Source organism: Salvia hispanica, chromosome 4 (assembly GCF_023119035.1).
Source record: "Salvia hispanica cultivar TCC Black 2014 chromosome 4, UniMelb_Shisp_WGS_1.0, whole genome shotgun sequence".
Lineage (NCBI taxonomy): Eukaryota > Viridiplantae > Streptophyta > Magnoliopsida > Lamiales > Lamiaceae > Salvia > Salvia hispanica.
Window position 1 is genome coordinate 20,039,367 of NC_062968.1, and position 8,936 is coordinate 20,048,302.

The following is an 8,936-nucleotide window of genomic DNA, read 5'->3' on the forward strand; positions in this document are numbered from 1 at the left end:
TATATGAAACTTCAACTCCGAAACACCAAGATTCAACAAATCCAACATTTCCATATGCAAATCCCCAACCTCCAACAACAAACCACAGATCTCAGCTCCAAACATCTAACAACAAACAAGAACGAAAGCTAAAAACAAGAGACGAACATAAACTCAGAGATATCCAACCAAAAGCAAACATAAACTTCCATAATAACTAGAAATAGGTCTGAATCTAGCAGATCAAAGCAAGAAACTAGAGTTGCGAAACTTAAAAACCAACAAGGTACTAAACGAAAGCAAATAAAATTGTTTCTTCGCCTCCACAAGGCGGTGTTACCTTCTTATTTGGATTTTATTATGTGGGCATGAGAATATTTTGGTTTTGTTCTCTGTTTAGTTATAATGTCTGTTTCTACAGTTTCTTTCAATAAAAACAACATACTAATGTTAAATGGGTCATATTTGAAGGATTGGAAATATAATATTCTGATTAAGTTGGGTTGCATGGATCTAGATTACGTGCTAAGGACCGAGCAATTTGTTTCTCATATGGATAATAGTACTCTTGATCAAAGGAGAAACCATGAGAAGTAAATATGTTTGAATCGCGTAAGTCTAATGGTCATTAAGAATAGCATCCTATAAGCCTTTCGAGGCACTACATCTGAGAATATTACTAAGGTCAGAGAATACCTTGCCAAAATTAAGAAACGTTTTGCAAAAAGCGATAAGGCTGAGACAAGCATAATTGATCTCAATAAAGTACAAGGTAAGGGCAACATAAGGGAGCACATTATGAAAACGTCTCACGTTGCTTCACTTAAACTTGAATTCAAAAGACTTACTTGTGCATTTGGTGTTGCACATCTGTAACAGCCCGCCCTCCTAGGGTACAATAAATGCGGAGACTGTTACCAAACGGACTCGAAGAAATCAACAAAGGCTAGGGTTTCATTTAAAGAGTGATGACCAAAAGGTTAGAAAGGGACATCAGAACATTTAAAGCAACAACTTAAACAAAAACTCGGATAAGAAAAGGGGAGGTGTAATAAAAGACGTTCAACAATATCCAGAGTATGGCACGATTTCCAAGACAAAAACCACAAGGTAGTCTAGAGCCTCTAACTCGAAAGAAGAGTGCAAAATATTCGAAATAACAGAAGTATATCAAAAACTCAACGGAAAACGACCAAGAGAAAGAATAGCTATGTATGAAGACACAACTACGCTTGAAGTTCAAAATATCCATCTTAATTAATTATCATGCTCAACACCCGCCACCGCTCGTCATCGTTCAACCTGCACATAAGGAAAACACATGCAGGGCTGAGTATTTTGAAATACTCAGTGAGCTCATTGCCAAAACATTTTATAAGTTATGCCACTCTTACCAAGTGAACTCGAGTTTTAAGTAGTTAAAAGAGAAATATCACGAGTATCACAAAATATATTTTCATAGACTGGCCAGTCAAAACAACCTCTGTTTTCCTCAACAAAATCAACAATCACAATCATTCCATAGTGCGACGAAAGTGTGGCCACACTTTTCTCCCACGAGACCGGCCGACTAGCAAGGACGACTCCCGATCCCCTTGTGTACACAGCCTGGTAGAGTTTGCGGCCCATACTCAGACCCGAATTCGTATAAACATATCCATAACCCGATAGCCCAATGGAGCGAACTCACAAACTAGGCATCAGGCGCACAATTTCACAATAAAACAGACATAGGCATGGCATAACAGTTAAACCACCCTTATAACACCAATCAATATTTTCGACAAAATAAAAGAGAGTTTTGAGAGTAAAGCCCACCACGACTACTTAGGTTTCAAGTAAGTTTCTCTTTTCCTTTATCTGTCTTCGCAACCGAGGTTTCACCTTTTTAATCACATAGGCACACATATCACAAATTAAGTTCAACACTACTATTACTTATGCATGTCTCGATGTTCCTTCCTTTTTCCCAACGATTTATCTTGTCATTACTAATCAATAAAAATCATGTTTATCATACGAGAATATTTAGCCAACAAACACACACTACACAAGCACAACACACACACACACACACACGACACACACACACACACATGAAACATATTCCCACATCTCTTTTTAGCCCAATCTCACTCAACCAAGATGCATGAGGGTTCAAGAAGACCGATTAATCGGTTAGAAAGAAGAGGGGTTGAGTAGCAACGAAGAAGATGAATATAAAATACCTTATGAGAAAAACGATCGGTAGAAAATAAAGAAAGACTTGGTTCTTCGAAAATTCTTGGATCAAACTTCAATTTTTTCTCAAAGGATGAAGGACTAATGGAGTAAAGTAGAAGAAAATTGAGAGAGAATGAAAAAGAGAGAGGGGCGAAAATATGGGGTAGGGGGCGAAAACTATGGGGCTAGGTTTAGGGGTTTCTCTTATTTATAGAGCTCAAAAAGGTCTTTAGAATATTTGGTAAGATTCTATTCTCCACAATTAAATAAATAAATATTGTGAAGTAGGGAAGAAGAATTAACAAAAATAGATCTAGGGCAAAATCCCATGATTTTCGAAAACTAGGCTTCTAAAATAGCCAAGACTTTGTTTTGGTATATTTTACGGAGTAGAATAAAATATCACGGAGCAAAATAAAAATAAGAATTCTCCCAACTTGGAGTAAAAAGTGGCGTCTCCTATGCCCTTTAAATAAGGCATGGATTTTTAAATATTGACTAAAATAAGATAAGGCAAGATCTCTTGAGGTATGGAAAAATTTGGTAGAATAATTAAATTCTAGGTATGAAAGGAAATCAAATAAGGGATTAACTAAAATAAAATAATTCATTCCTTCCCACAATAGGTGATTTTCGAAAATCACCAAGGAAACAAGGGGGCTCGATTTTTCTCAATAAAGTAAGGAAATAATTGGGTCTTGGATTTAATTTGGATAAATATCCCAAGAATTAAATTAAACCCGGAAAAGTAAAATTCCTTCTCCAAAAATCAAGGGGGTTCGAAAATCTCAGGGATTAGGTGGCTAGTATTTATGGAAATTTTCTCTAATATTCCCACTCACCCTTAAACAAATAATTCACCTCATAAATTAATAAGTCACATGTCACATCACATAATCACATAATCAATAAGTTTGACTTTTCAAACTTCCAACGAGAACCCTAGACTCGACTCGGCCTTAGCGTCACATGCAATAAATGCATTCACGACTCCACGTCATCAATAATAAATTCTAGGGCTCTAAAATTAGGGTTCGGAAATTCGAGATGTTACAACATCTGTTTAGTATCTCAAGTAATAAAGTAAAAGGGCATTAAGAGAGTGAATTGAGAATGTTGCTATGGATAAGTGTTCATCATAAAAGAAACAACATAAGGATAATTAATGATAGTTGTTTCTTTTGTGGTAAACATGGATATAAAAAGAAGAATTGTGACAAATATCACGCATGACGTGCAAAGAAAGTTACAATTCTTGTTTCGATCTGTTCTAGAGTTAATTTGTTTTTAGTCTCGAATGATATTTTGGTGGGTAGTTTCTGATACTACTACTCACATAAGGTTATAAGGCTGTTTGAACTGTCGAAAGTCAATTAAAGGTGAAAGATACATCTAAGTGTGATATGACAAATCGGTGGAAGTATAGACTATTGGGAATTATAGATTGTTATTAAAGACTTGAATTTTTTGGGTTTGAAGGATACTGTAATGTCTTTTAGACAAAGTTTGGTTTCTATTTCTGTTTTGGAAAAATTTGATTTCTCTTGTTCATTCAGAAATAATAAGGTCCTTCCTTCAAATAATTCTAGTATTGTGGGTATTGTTTCCTTAAGTGCATATAACAATCTTTGTATGCTCAATTATGTAACTTCATATTCAGAAGCTTTACATGTTGAATCAAAAGGGACTAAGCAAATTAAATAATAAAAATTTGGTTAATTTATGACACAAGTGTTTTGGTTATATCTCAAAATAAAGGATTGTGAGACTTGTGTCAGATGTTGTATTGAATACACTTATCTTTTCAGAACTTGATTTGTGTGTTTAATGTATAGAAGGAAAGCATGCCAAACATAAAAAATTAGGTGCCAATAGAGCTATACGTTTTAGAATTGATATATACGGACATTTGTGGTTCATTTTCTTCGGTTTCTTGGAATGATCAACAATATTTTATATCATTCATAGACGAATATACTTGTTTTGGGCACCTATATTTAATCTCTTTAAAGTTTGGGTCTTTAGATAAATTCAAAATATTAAGGACTGATGTTGAGTTCCAACTGAATAAAGACATTAAGAAAGTCAAATCTGATCATAGTGGTGAATACTACGACAGAAATGACTGCTCAATAATGTCAAAGACCTTTTGCCCTCTTTTGGGAAGAGTGTGGGATCCTCCTTTAGTACACTATGCTGGGATTGCCTAGCATGAGTGGTGTAGCTGAAAGGCGAAATAAAACTCTTAAAGATATGTGAAGGAGTGTGATTTATCATTCTTCCTTGCATTCACTTTGAGGAGAGGCATTAAAGATCGTAACATATATTCTCACTTTGGTCATCCACAAAAATTTAGGGGTTTTTAAATTTTATGATCCCACAAAATGAACTAATTTTTGGGACGAGATATATGGTATTCCTTGAGGATGTTGAGCTTGGGGGGAAGAATGTGTTAAGGAACATTACTTTTGAGTAGGAGTCTGTATAGACACCTACTACTGCTTCTGGCAATGTTCAAGTATCAATTACTATCACTGAAAAAAAAGCAGATTAAGAACCTCAAGATAATATGGTTGTAAACATTCAATCTCATGTGGAAGATATCATTTAAAGTCAATCTCAACAACCTCAAATAAGACTCTTGTCAATGGTACCTCAAATTTTATGAAGCAATTCTCTCATTTGGATTCAGAAAGAATGCTATTGATAGTTTTGTGTATCACAAGTTCAGTGGGAGCAAATGCATCTTTTTTGGTATTGCATGTCGATGACATATTTATTCCAATTAATGATAAGGAATATTGCACAACACCAAGAATTACTCTCGAAGAAATTTGAGGTGAAAGATCTTAGGGGAACCTCTTTTGTATTTGGTATCGAAATAAATTGAGATAGCTCTCGAGATATTCTTCCTTGTCACAAAAGGGATATATTAGAAAAGTGCCTAAAGTATTTGAGATGCAAAATTGCAAATAAAAAAAATACCCCTATAGACTAAGGGAGACAAACCTAGTCTCATTCAGTGCCCTAAGATAAATGACAGGTCCTAGGAGTACAGTGCGTGCGGTGTGATATGTGTCACTCGACCTAACAGGTCCAGGGGACTCGACTAGACTGCAGAGGCTAGAAGATCATGAAACTATCAGAAAGAGGTCGCTGGGTGCACTCTATTCCTTCAAAAACCTCAACCCACTATACTACAACTTAGCACAGGGAAGTAAAGGATCGATCCCACGAGGACGAAGGTGTTACGAAACTGCATTCGAGGATATTTTGGGAAAAGGGGTTGGCTGCTGCCACGCGATTTTTGTGGGTCGAGAACTTAAAACTACTTGGTCTAAGAGATAGAAAAATTTAACTCTACCTACTGGGTCTAAGAACTGGGAACGTACGGAACATACATGACTGGGATATTTTAAGGCTCTAAAACAACTGGAGTAAACTTAACTAGACAGACTTTCCTAATTTGGACAGACAAGCATAAAGCGAAAAGCAAGACAAGTTTCCTTAAACTACAAGGGTCTGGAAAAGCATGCAGAAAAGCAAAAGGGACAAAGCAGATCGTACTGACATGGTCTGGAGGATATGCAAAAAAGTAAAGTACATGCAGAAAAGTAATCTTGACATAAAGCAGATCTGGTTCTAACTACCAACAACTTCATCTTCTTCGGGAATCAAACGAGAATAGCAGATAAAACAGAGTATTAAACACCATGAAAACAGATCAAACTTTAGATCTAAACTTAAAACAAGAAATTAAAGCCTAAACTAACAGATCTACGCTACTGGACCTAAAGGATGCAGAAACAGAAAGTAAACAGTCATGATCATGCACAACGTAAATAGCAAACACCAAATGCGCGAAACTCCAACTCAAAAACACCACGATTCAACAAAATCCAAACATCTCCATACGCGAATCCCCAACCTCCATCAACAAACCAACATATTTCAGCTCCAAACATCCAACAATAACAAGATGAAAGCTAAAAGCAAGAAATAAACATAAACTCAGAGATATCCAACCAAAAGCAAACATAAACTTCCATAATGACTAGAAATAGGTCCGAATCCAGTAGATCAAAGTCAGAAGCTAAAGTCGCGAAACTTAAAAACCACAAAGTAATAAACGAAAGCAAATAAGATTGTTTCTTCGCCTTCACAAGGCGGTGTTACACAGCAAAATAACGATGATGATGAGAACCACGGTGGCCAGAATCCTCCATGTCCAAGTTGCGCTGCAGACGAAATAAAAATTTGAAGTGTGGAACTAGAGCTAGAGCTAGGAAAGTGCAGAAGTGGCTGTTCATGGATGTCTTGTTCTTCAAGGTTGAGCTCTTTATATATGTGAGGCTCTGATCCCTAGGGTATCCCTCTGGTGATTTTACGCTCTTGCCCTTGAGTAAGACTCTTTAAAATAATCTGCTCTCGCTCCATTCTGCTCCTGTCGCCAACTTTTGATTCTCTCAGGTCCGAACGACGACTTCTGATTTTTGCTTCAATTTCATCTCTTTTGCATCTGTCAGGTCAGGTAACAGCAACTCCTAGGCCTAGCAGATTTACTACGTACCTGAACTCAATAACGCACATTGGCGCCCCAAATGCACAGATATTTAACCCTAAACCAATGCATGAAACGAGCCTTATCAAACTGCTCACAGTTAAACCATACTTGTCCTCAAGTATAAAGACAAGAAAAAGGAATAAGGCAAGTTTCAATGCACGGTTTCCCCTTAACCGACTCTACTAACAAAGAAAAAGACTCAAACTACTACACCTAGACGCTAAAGGATTTAGACAAAGAAAACAGATAAAAACACACATAAACACATAAATGCATAAACTGGTTTATTTTCTAGCAGCCATCCCCACAGGATTGAGGTCAATCCAAGAATCTACAGTCTCCGAATCTTCCCCTTCCCTTCTTATATCTAATCGGCTTGTCAGTTTGTCAAGATTGCATCTAACTTCACTAACTGTTGGATTCGCTCGATCACTCATTCCTCACCAGGGATGTTAGGATCGTTTGCTCTTATAGTGCTATACCACTGATGCCTCGGGTCAGAGAGTTCCCCTGTCTTAGCTTTTATTATAATTTTTTTTTCTCCCTTCCTCTCTGGACTTCGTCCAGCTTATTCCTCACTGTCTTAGCTCTTATACCTCTATTTTTTTTTTTTATATATCTGGACCTTGTCCAGTTTATTCCTCCCTCTTATACCCTGGACTTCGTTCAGCTTATACCTCCAGTACCTTTTCCCTAGGCCCGAGAGGTTACTTCTATTACCAAAAACTTTTCTCCTTCTAAGTTCTCTCCCTAAGCATCAAGTGGCAGCCCTCTCATTTTGTGTTAGTATGAAGTGTTTAAGGCTTATAACTCGCTTTTATGGAGGGCTTCACAACTAGATCAGTCGAGGCATATTCTATCGTCCTTACTTCATCCAAACCGATTTTGATTTATTAAGGAAAAGGGCATCAAAGTTGACATGCATTCTCTCTTCAATTACTCTCACTAAGGGGCTTTTGCTTTCTATTTACCAGTTATGCATAAACACAGAACACAGAATTCCCTACTAAACAACTTACTACTAACTCCTAGACCTAGTAAACAGACACACATACTTGACACTAACTTGCACTAACTCCCTCCCCCCTCCCACTTCACCATGCTTGTCCCCAAGCATTTTTGGTGAAGTGGAAAACAGGGCTAAGTTAGTGCGACACTTAACAGACTCACAAAACACATATTATATAAAAACAAACTTCTCACACTTAGACCGAGAATCGGGCTAAGTGGGAGAAGATACACAATTAAACAGACACCAAAGCATGCTATATAAAATAAACTTCTCACATTTAGACCGATCATCGGGTAAGTGGGAGAAGATAGCTAACACATATATACATAAAGATAACACAAATATTCACAGACACATATAAACGGGCATGCTTTGTAAAAAGAACTAAAACATAAAAAGACATAAAAAAAACTGAAATTTAAAATTACTTGGTTAGGGGGGGGGGTCAATTCTGGCTCTGGTCCCCCGTGGGACCAGACTTCTTGGGCACCGTCTTCACTTTCTTCTGGTTGGGCTTTGGTTCATCATCCTTCTTGGTCTTTTGTTCACCTGACCTAAGGGTATTCTTCTTCACTGGTATACTGGTGGTGGTCTCACTGTCCTTCCTCTTCTTCTCTGCTAGCATTCCCTGGACGCTGGAGGCTGGCTTCTCTGGGGTGACTCCCGGGGCTAGTTGCCTAGATTCTATGGGCAACTTCGGAGGCATGCGCTGCTGCTGGGCCCGGAGGATCTTCTGGTCAACCACGGTGACCATTTTCATCATTGTCTCCACGGCCTGGGCCATCTTGTCAGCTTGCACGGCCATCATCTCCCTCTGAGTTACCGCCTCCTGGTGCAACTTCAGCAAGATCTCCTGTTGCTGCACCGTATTTGCTCCCAGCTTCAACATCACATCGTTTCTTCCATCCTTGTCTACCACCCTTCACTTGCCACTTTCTCATCACCTTCTTCATCCGCCTTCTCGGTCTTTATCTTCACTCCATCAGCTTTCCCTACTTCATTAAATCTTAGCACGCCATCCTTCATTATCGTCAATCCCTTGTTGAAGAAGAACGGGAGATCGAAGTATCCTGGGTCACTACACATTGGCAGGTTGGTGACTGAGTTGGCTATCTTCATTGACACATTCCTCTGGAGGTATGCTCCCAGCAAGTTGCA